At 38.4% G+C, this 10,962-nt stretch overlaps 1 long non-coding RNA gene across 1 annotated transcript; it reads left to right on the top strand.

Annotated features, from left to right (window-relative positions):
* The first annotated feature begins 1,974 nt into the window (after positions 1 to 1,974).
* On the top strand, positions 1,975 to 9,272 carry LOC140947615 (uncharacterized). The gene is made up of 3 exons (XR_012166988.1): positions 1,975 to 2,020; positions 4,110 to 4,251; positions 9,216 to 9,272. It is a non-coding gene; the product is annotated as an uncharacterized lncRNA (long non-coding RNA).
* The last annotated feature ends 1,690 nt before the right edge of the window (positions 9,273 to 10,962 follow it).

Genomic DNA, 10,962 nt, shown 5'->3' with positions numbered 1-10,962 from the left:
GAGTTTGCAGATGAGGTTCCTCACACTTACCACAAGTCGAGCTTACGAGTTTCACTTTCAGAGCAGAGAGCGAGGGACGAAGTGAGTCGCAAGAGGCCGACCTTACAGTGGTTACCACTAACACGAGCCCTCGAAGGGTTTTTTTCTCTCTCTCTTGAAACCTGAGGTTTGAAACATGTGCTTTTCCAGCCTATGCTATGCTTTATTGAAACTGCTCACGATAAATGGTGTTTAGATAAAAGCGTTGGACAAACTGAAAATGGAATGGAACACGGCTTTGTTAAACACAGGCTAAAATCTGTTTGAATAAGTGGCCCTTAGCTTTGGAAACAATAGAAAGTGGAACTTAGTAGAAAGAGCTAGAGGCAACAGTCATCCAATATTCGGAGTCAGTACGTGAAAATTATTTGCACTGAGCACATGGCACCAGCACCGTCGACTCGAGTACCTAATCCAAATTTCCTGCAAAATTTGTAATTTCATGAAACTTTCTTTTTTTCCTTAACCCTGAAATAGAGATTACAGCTAGTCTGAAACTTAAATATGGTTAAATTTGCGTGTATTGAATAATACAATCAGTAAGAAAAATACAAAGTATCACACTTTGAAAGGGAATGAACCAGATTAGCTCAACCACAAGAACAAAAACGTTCATGTTTCATGAAGAACAGTCATTTAACAGTCAGTTAATTAAAAAAAAAGATAATAAAATAAAGGTTTGTTTACGTATAAGAAGAGGCAGCCTTCAAATGATCAGCACTCACACAATCCTTTCGATTAGCTTAATCTAAACTTTTTCAAGCTACTGGCCCAAATTTGTAAATTACTACTAACAACTTTACATTTATTTATATTAACACACCGCAACAGAGATTATTGTTTAGTTTGTCACTATTATGTTGTTGTCGAATAGCTGAAAAAAGTTCAAAAGTTAAACATTTTAATTAAAATTGAAACTCCGGGGCCTTGAGGTCATTAGGTACCAGAAAAACAAAGATAAGGAATTTTTGAATGAATGTCAAATTTCACAAAATGACATCTTACACAATCATGAAATTTTCAGAATTTTACCTGTGTTTTCACAATTCTTGTGAGATTTGACAAAATAGTCTTTGGTGTTATTACAGATAACTAATTATACTATCTATACCCCTTGAGAAATGTAAAAAAGAATGCGATATTGTTTATTAAATTATTCTGGTACAAGGAGTTTGTCCACTGAAAATTGAAATTACTCAATTTCCTGATGGGTTTCGTCTTAAGCAAAGTTACATGACTTGCAGTGATTGTACCTTTTCAGTTAATGCTTATTTCTATTTTTCAGTCTGTTCGCTTTTTTCGTTTGTTTGTTTTTGTTTATCCTGAACACTTTAACTTCAGATTAGCCTGTGTACAGGCGCCTCCTCCCCTAAAAAACGAACGGGTGGGTAGCTACCTAACGTATACACAGCCCTGAATGCCTATGTCATAAAAAAATAAGTGAGAAAATATGATAAACACACGACAATAGCGGATTGGAAAGTGCCAGCGTATCAGCTCAACCACTGTATCTAGAATGACTTTTCTAAAATTTCCCTTAAAAAACCTTATACAACAAAATGTCACTCAAAAATTCTTAAAAGAACAATTATCTTAGAAAAACATCGAGTTCTGAAGACAAAATAGGGCACCAGTCACAGTACTTACCACGGACTAAACTTGCATTAATAAGTCATATCGGACACTGACACGCAGTCCACTCGATAAGGTTTTTAATTTGTATCATATTCTTTAATTTTTCTTTTTTTACACAGTGGATCTTGCAATAGAGATTATTGTTTAGTTTGTCACTGTTGGCCTATTGTGCATTTCGTGAAAAATAGTTATACATGCACAGTTAATTGTTTAATTGCGATCATGAATTAAGGTCATTGAGGTTACGAAACCCCGACATAAAAAGGGCTATGTCGTCAATTTTTAGCTTCATTCCATCCCGGAGCATCAAGAGGTAAAGCCGTTGAAAGAAATCGTTTGAACATTGGTAAGCTTTTTTCCCTTTTTTCACGTAAATATAAATTTTACTTGAGCACTTTTTTGTTATTAATATTATTATTATTATTGTTATTATAATTACTGTTTATTTCCACTAAATGAAAATTTTACGATTGTAAGAAAAAATTGGCAATGATGACCAAAGCAACCATGAGGCTTATAGATCATAAGCTTTCTTGACTAACGTCGTGGAGACTAGGTTCCTTCAGAAGCAAAGCAAAGACATAAAATTTCGTTTGTTATAAAAAAGTAGATCTTATTCTGACTCAGCTGAAGAGAATGTTTGCTTGAACTGACGTGGCCGGATTGTGGTTCAAAATTAGATAATATAAGGCCACTATTAACATGAAAAATGAGTTTATTGTTAAAAGAAATTTTTGCTATCTTAACATACGCATATTAACTAAGCAGAATTTAAGAGCTGAAGGGTTTTTCAGTTCACCCCTCCCCTGTTCACTCGCAAAACAGTTTGAAACCCTTTTAAAGTCTCAACATAACCAATTTATCACACGCCACGCATAATTCAACTGACAATAACAAAGATTAATGGAAACCCTGCAGTTTTATTTTTATACGGTCGAACCTTCCGTAAGCGACCACCAAAAAGGCCGGCTTTAGTGGTTGGTATTTTTATTTGGGAGGCCGAGTGGTCTATAATGATACTAAAGTCGGACAACAGGGGAACTCTTCCAGGTATAAGTCCCGATAAATCCACTTTTTGTAAAAGAATTTATTGAGATGCAACTTCTCAATAACGATATGTGAAGTTCCGCTTATCCCTCAAATTTCTCCTTATTCTTCAAGTAGCGTTTGTACAATTACAGTGAGCATAGAGAGCAGACCATGGAACGCCGGCTTACACGAGGGAGAAAACAATGGAAAATTTTAAGATCGTCAACCCCAAAAAGTGGTCGCGGGGTTGACTTAAGGTTTTTGGTACTTTGGATTGGTGGTGGGAAGAGGTCGCTTAATATGAGAGGTGGTCACACATGAGGGTCCACTGTAATCAGTATTAAATCCGATTTTGTGACGACATTTAGGGCAGCGAAGTCAAAGAAATTAGTCACAAAGTATTGTACATGAGAATTTGTGGACGTGTCAGCTTTTATGTAGTAGAAAAATATTATTAGAATAAGCAATTTTAGGCTTTAAAATGGTTATTTAAACAATAACAGTTTGAAGCAGAATTTTGTACCAAGATTTTGTCAAAACTCCTTGATCGGCGCGTACAAGAAAAAAAGTTCGAAGTGAACAAATTCAAGTGCTGCGCTGGCGGTGCTGCAGGTGGAGCATTCATGGCCAACATAGTTGGAATCGGAACCCAAAGAGGTGGCTAGAACTACCAGAAAGTTTCACTAATAAAAAAATAATAAAAGAACAGTCATATTTAAGTAAAACACACAGTTCTGAAAGCAGTGTTAGGAAAAGATAAGATCAAGAGAGAGATGCACTACTAAGACAGGAGCCCAAAACCTGGAGCTAGCAACTTCCATCTAGTGTACTTGTTTCGCAACCAGTTAGAACGATTTTGGCGCAAATTTAGAGTATCTTTTAAGACGCAGAAACCAGTGAGCAAAACCAAAGGCCCAAAAATATAAATTTGAGACCTTTTAATGACCTTAAGTTTTCCCTTTTGAAAATCTTGTACTTCAAATATTAATGGGCTTTCTTTTGACGATACTGTTCGAAAAGCCTTTCGTTTATTTCCAAATGTTCCATAAATAAAAGAAAAATCTAAAGAAATGTTTAAATTTATTGCTTAGGACGAAAGATGTTCTTGAATTGCTTCAAACTAGGTTAGAAAAAAAGCCTGATTTACTAACTTTTCAAAATTAAGCTCGTGGCCTTAGAATTTGTTTGAACATTTTCTTCCCTCTTTTCTTTCTCGTCGCTGTGCAGCTGGCTGTGTTTGGACATGAAACTTTGACTCTGTTTGACTGAGCAAATCTTACTTTTGCCGCACTGTGTTCTTGTGTTTTATGCCGTTGTCGTTATTTTTGACAGCTAGGGGAATAATTCACATAACCACACTCTTCAGGCCGATAACACTTACTTAAAAAAGCATTTTTTGTTGGTAGATAAAGATGAAGAAGACGAAATCATCAATACACTGTCGCTCTATTGTCTTGCTGTTATTCGTAGTGTCTTGGGCATGTTGGGTGTCGCTTGAGACGGAAGCCAAGGATGAGAAGGTTTTGGCCAGCAGAAATGACATAAATGGTAAGAAAATAGGTTTTGAAGTTGTGAATATAATTATGAAAATATTACATATGTGAACTGCAGAGTGAAGAATTAAGTGAATGATGATCATCGCAGTTATACGCAACCTACCCAGTTGCGAAAAAAAGCCTGAAAAAAATTCAGGCTTGTACGGAATTTAAACCCTTGACCTCTGCCATACCGGTGAAGCGCTCTACCAATTAAGCTAACAAGCCAACTGGGAGCTTCAGGGCGGAGCCCAGATCCCCTGGCCGGGTTTGAAAAAATGGCGGGATTTCAAATATTTTATTGCCTAATAATAAAATGTTTCCCCTCATAACCTGGAAAGACCAGGCAATTTGTCTTCAAAAGTTGCAAGCTGTGGTTATAATCTTGTCGTTACTTAATTTTCTCGAAGAATACCTGATAGTAAAACGGACTTTAACGACATTAATTTCCTTGCGTTGTACTGGAAATGTGCGTGCGTAGGTCCGATTTTTTTCAAGATGCATTCACAAAATGTCTTCATATAAGGAAGTTCCTGGATATATAAGGTCATGTAAAAAAAGTAACCGTAACTACTAATCGACAGAATACAAGCGGGTTTTAATTCAACCCGGCGAAATCAACTCATAAATTAATCGGATGCACAATCAGAAAAATACTCGCCTCTTAAGAAATGTTCCAAACCTCTTATTCCACCTCAGACTGACGGAATGATCCGTTTTTCCTTTAACATTGGTTGTTCTGAATCCAAAGTAATTTTCAAGCGACGAAAAAAAAGCAAACATGTAAAATAAAAACGCTTTACAGGGAGCAAACGTTCGCACCTCGTGCATTTCACTCAGAACTCCAGCAACAAACACTCACAGTCAACACACAGAAAAGCCCGCCTTGAGCCTGCGATGAGGGATGCGCAGAAGCTTGCGCAGAACGTTTTTCCGCCCTGAAACTGGGAGCAGGTCGTAGAATGATGATGAAGTTATGAATGTATGAAAATCGTCCATATGTGAACTGCGGAGTGAAAAATCAAATAAATGATGATCATCGCAGTTATACGCAACCCACGCAGTTGCGAAAAGAAAGCCTTCAAACGTTTTTGGCCAGTAACCCCTGCAGTCCGGGGGGTGGGGATAAAGGTAAAGGTATGATTAAGTGTCTGATTGTGAATAAAAAGGGTGTGTTCCTTTCGGTGAATCCAAAAACGGATTTTAGATCTAAGAACGGATTTCGCGTTCCTTTCGGCAAAACCAAATCCGGATTTTTGATCTGGTGAATCCTTTTTGAAAAAGGACTCATTGGATTTGAAATCCGAAGAATCTAAATCCAGAATAACGGATTAGTGATCTACGCTGTTCCATTCACAGTGGATCCGAAATAAGTCAGATGATCCAGCGGTATTTCCAGTTGAAGTATTCCCATAGAAGCCGTAGAGTTTCCTCGTTGCTGCCCGTTTGCCGCAAAACATCTGAAAACACTAGAAGATTGTTCCTGGTACATTAAAATATCCATATACTAACCATTTGTCTCTAAAGATTGCTTGAAATCAGAAATAATTAAAAGTAACAAATGGACTGCTATCTAACTACAAACTCGCTTGTAGACGCGACAGGCCCTCGATCGTGTTACATAAAAAAATCCGAGCTAGGGAACTGGATCAAACTGGCCGACATTCTTTAGATAATTTTCAATTTTAATGCGCTTCTTTCTTTGTCTGTTTTATATGTTCCATCGTCGCTATTCGAACTGCCGACCGCTAAATTCTGCACGGTATAATCGCATAATTTGTCAAAGAGTAGAAAACACGTCATTTTTTGAGAGGCTGTCGTGCATATTGCACGCGTTGGCGAAAGGTTACCAAGGTTACAAATCCAATTTCGGATTTCACGTTCCTTTCGACTGCGAAATCCGGCAAATCTAGGATCAAAAATCCGTTTTTGGATTCGCCGAAAGGAACACACCCTTGTGTCCCAAACGTTTTGATCAGGACTGTTGATTGTGTAAAGTAGCCCTGTGTGGCCTCCTTGTGGTAAAAGTAGCCCTATTAGAAAAATGAATCGTCCAACTTACTTTTGTTGTACTAATAATATTTACATTATAAAATCCAGAACTAATATACATAACTAATAATCACTTTCTACTATTTTCTGTGGGAAGCCAGAGTTGGCTTTCTTTTCGCAGTTGCGTGGGTTGCGTATAACTGCGATGATCATCATTCATTTAAATAGGTTTTGTTTCTTCAAGCCAGACCCTAGACTATCGGAGCATTGATTAGGCTTCCCACAGAAAATAGTAGAAAATGATTATTAGTTATGTTTATTAGTTGTGGATTTTATAATCATATGTAAATATTATTAGTACAACAAAAGTAAGTTGAACGCTTCATTTTTCTAACAGGGCTCAGTACTTTACTTAATCAACAGTCGTGAGGCTGAGTATCTTATTAAGAATTATGGAGATCGATGAGGGTGTTATCCGTCGAGGCCGTAGGCCGAGGCGGATAACACCCTCCGAGATCACCATAATTCTTCATATGATATGAAAGCCGAATTCAATAATTGTTTTATTATTCAGTCAAAATAATTCCTAGTTTAAAAGCATATGGCTAAAACATGCTTATCTCCATCGTTCCATCGATGTTAAGTTCATCTTCGATAGTGCACGTTTAGGGTTGTTCAGCTCCGCAAATATTCTTCAAATAGCAGATGTCTCCCTTCGAGTTGTCTTCTTGCTGTTCTTGCCATGTTTCTAGCTATTATTTCGCAAAGTTGTTGCTCTTGAAACGAGTGAAATGTCGCCATTTTTGTTTTCACAACCAAAACAACTCAACCTCGTCCCCAGGTCTTCTAAGTTTAATGGTGCATTAACCTGCACGAAAGCTGCACTTTCGACGTCATCGGTTCATTAACGCAAAATTCTTCCAAATTTGGTCATTAGTACTGGCTATGGTGAATTATGCCTGTGCTTTTAGCCATTCAGAATTGGGGAAATATTTTGAATGAATAATAAAATTCTTTAATAAATTGTCAAAAATTTATAAAAAAAATCAACACTTCAGACAATTCGAGTCAAAATTCTTTAATTTACTTTATTCTAGTAATTCTAACATCTTCCCCCTATTCCATTCCGATAATTCCTCGGGGATCTTTTCAGGTCGCGTGTGAAAAAAAATTGGGGATCATTTGTGGTCGTATTTAGGTTGATTTTGGGGATCATTTTGGGTCGGGGATCATTGCGGCTCGTGTACAAATCTGAAAGCTCGACCGGGAGCCACAGGGGAATTGAATTGAACTTAGCCTGTTCCAGGCTCCGAGATGTGTGCCTTTTTCTTTCGCGTCTTTCCCACTATCTGAGAGCCTGGAACAGGCTACCTTGAACTTGAGGCAGTGATGCGTGGAGGGAAAAATACTTCCGGTCACCGTACTAGACCCTTTCGTAGTCCTCAGCTTTAAGTCCCTACTGTTTTGCAACTACGGTCAAACAATTTCCTGCCAAAAAGGAGAGAGGGTAAGAGAAGCGTCCCAAATCGTTTTGGCCAGGATTGTAGTCGCAACGTAATTTTGAAAATCAATCGACAGAAAGTTCCTCGCCTAAGGGGTGAACAAAAACACTCACACGGGAATAAATACAGAGGCCTGCTGTAGGTAAGCAGGGACCTCAAAGCCAGTTTTTTTGCAAAACTACCGTAAATTAAAATTACAGTATCGCACTTAATTACAGAACACCCTATGACGAAAAAAAAAACGAAAGGAACTGATCAGTACGACACCGCGGCATACGAAAGCCCAAACCGCTTTGTGGAAAAAAGGAATTTACAGCCTCACCCGTTAATTAAAATTAGCTGCAATGCCGACAACGTAACTCGGGCCGGGCAGAATTACGCAAAAATGACACGGCTTCCAATTGCCTATAAACAAATATATAATAATATTGGCAAAAACGTAAAAGTTAGAAGATCGAATGAATGCGAGAGAAATTAGTTTTTCTTATCGGCGTAAACAGGAAGTGAATTTGGGTAAAATTATTTTTAACTCAATTCGATTTCATGACTGAAAGTTTACCTTGAAAATAATAAAGTAAACTGTTCTACTGCATAAAGAATTTGAAATATTGTCTTTAGATAGCATAAAAAGTTTTCTTATTATATTATCTGATCTGCATTAGGTCATAAAAGTTCACTTACACTATTTTATGTTACATCGCTTGAAAATTTATTCTACCTTCAGTACCTTGAGACTTTCGCGCGCGGTTTTCTTGTCTTTATTATACTGCCGCGAAGATCGCAAGGCTGCGAGGCGGCTTGTTAGCAATAACGGTTCATACATCTTCTACTTGGCATTACTATGTTGGAAAGTAATTGATGACTTTCTAAAATACAGTCTACTCTCTCGTAAGCGACCACCCTTGGTGCACGACAAATTAAAGTGGTCGCTTACGGGAGGTGGTGGTCTACGGGAATAATCAAGAAAAAGAACTCACGTTGAACTGTTTGATTGAGAAACAACAGGATTATTTGTAAAGTAGTCGCTTACGGGATGTGGTTGCTTACAAAAAATGGTCGCTGTGAGAGAGTTGACTGTATAACCTTGATGGTCTTATGTCACGGCGGGCTGCTGCATATTTAGAAATAATCTTAGTTTGATTTTAGTTCTTGGTGATTCCAAATTACTAGTTTCATTCCTTCTACCATTAAAGCTTTTTGTTTTTCGTCATTGTTGTGCAGTCAAAAGTTCTTCCGTTCGATAAGGCATCTTCAAAGCGTACTTTCAGGCCAGGTGTGATTTTTTTTTTATTTCTTCCCCTCCCCCCCCCCACCCCACTCGTGATCTTCTCAAGTTTAATGCCTGGACGAGTCAAAGGCGCTTGAAATCTAATTTCCAAGTTAGCCATTGCACTAATTTGAAAGACTCCTAGGCGCCTTAAATTTGGTAAGACCAAAATTTGCTAGGAGCAAAATATTTTCACTTTTGTTTACAACAAAACAGGTGCGGACTCCTCAGAATGGTTTGGACCGGCCGAAGACGCGAAGGTAACTAGCCGCCCCCACAGAACAGCATCAACAAGGCCTCAGAAAACGCGGCCTCATCGAACAGTTAAGACAGTTAATAAGCCCTCCCAAGCGGGCCCCAGCGTCAAAACAGTGCAGAAACCAAAACCAAAAAAAACTACGGGCGTTGTATATATCATTAATATGCGGGCTTGTCTAAGCCAGCCCGCGCCACCATTCGGGAAGGTAGGCTCATCATCTAGACCTGACAATAACTGCGGAGCTCGAGTAGGGGAACTTCAGACTGGAAACCCCCACCAATTGGTATGTAACCATATGTTTCATGTTACCGTGGCGCTAAGCACAGCGGAAGGAAGGGTCCGCACAAATTTGACAAACAGCGGTTATAGCGTCTATCCCTCTTGTCGCGGAGGAAGGGAATGGTTTCGATTTCCCGGAACCGGACTACAGAGTTTGGCAGACAGAGTCAGAGCCGTATTAAATGATGCAGGTTTTTTGGCTACGAGAAGTGACTGGGTTGAATCATCCATTAATCCGAGTCTTTCTCCAAATCAATCCCCGCAGTTCGTTTACAACTCAAAGTGGCGACAAGTTCCCTGCAAAGGAGATGAATTACAGCACATTACATATAACTGTAAATGACATTTTTCTGAAGTTACCTGTGTGACAATTGCTAGATCCCGTAAATGATCGATTAAGTGCCGCTAATCGAATAAGCGTCGCATCTTTACCGAAAATAATTTTATAAGCGCCGCTCTCGAATAGGCGCCACGGCGCTAATTTGGGTATCTGGAAAGAAACGCCCCACCTTATACGGCGCTTGATATAAAGAGATATCAAAACCATATTGCTTGAGAAATAAGACCACGACCAACTCGTGATAACATAACTGTTCGAGGTGAACACGTTATTCCTTTTTCTTGCACAACTGTGAGTTCTCTCTGTATCCCCCTCAACGCTTTACCCGTAGTTAAAATTAGTGCCGCTCTCGAATAAGCGCCGCTTCCGATTACGCGGCGCTCAATCGATCATTTACGGTATTGACAAGAAACACATAATTAATTCACGCAGAGATTTTTACTGCAAATTAAGTCTTTAGAAGTTCTGTTTTGAAATCAATATTGCACACAGTCTCGGCTCATTTTATTTTTTTGTCTCATTATCTTGCTATCAGGCTCCGTCCACAGGAGTAGTGTCGAATTTGCAAAAATCGGACCTCGGAGTGGAAAAGGAAATTGTCATTGTATTCAACGAAAAATAAAAGCCTTTGCTTTTTGATGATATTAAAATCGCCAATAGGCAAAATGCAAACATCTGCTAAATTTTATTTTTTAATCTGCAATATTCCAACTCGATTTTCCATTTCTCTCCTTACACTCTGACTCTCTCTATCCCTCCCTCTTTTCGGGCGATTAAAAACAGCAATTCTTATTCAGAGAAAAATTGCTTAATGGTTAGTTTTAACGTTAATAATTTCTGGCCATTAGCTGCAACCAATTGCACGTATTAACAAGTTACATAAGCGTTCACAGTGACCTCAGGCTCTCTTAACTAAATTTATATTTTCTTTATTTAGCAACGCCATAAACTTTAAAATCGTAGCAAAATGCTTGCGGACATCTACTTCTTATTACTACGTTTAACGAAGTACAAACCTTCAGCCCTTCAGGAACATTAATGCCTTATATACATGGAAGAAGGAAGATCCTATAAGGCCGGTGGAT

This window comes from Porites lutea, chromosome 9, assembly GCF_958299795.1.
Source record: "Porites lutea chromosome 9, jaPorLute2.1, whole genome shotgun sequence".
Classification (NCBI taxonomy): Eukaryota; Metazoa; Cnidaria; class Anthozoa; order Scleractinia; family Poritidae; genus Porites; species Porites lutea.
The sequence above is the reverse complement of the archived record's forward strand: the minus strand, read 5'-3'. Positions and strand labels throughout refer to the sequence as shown.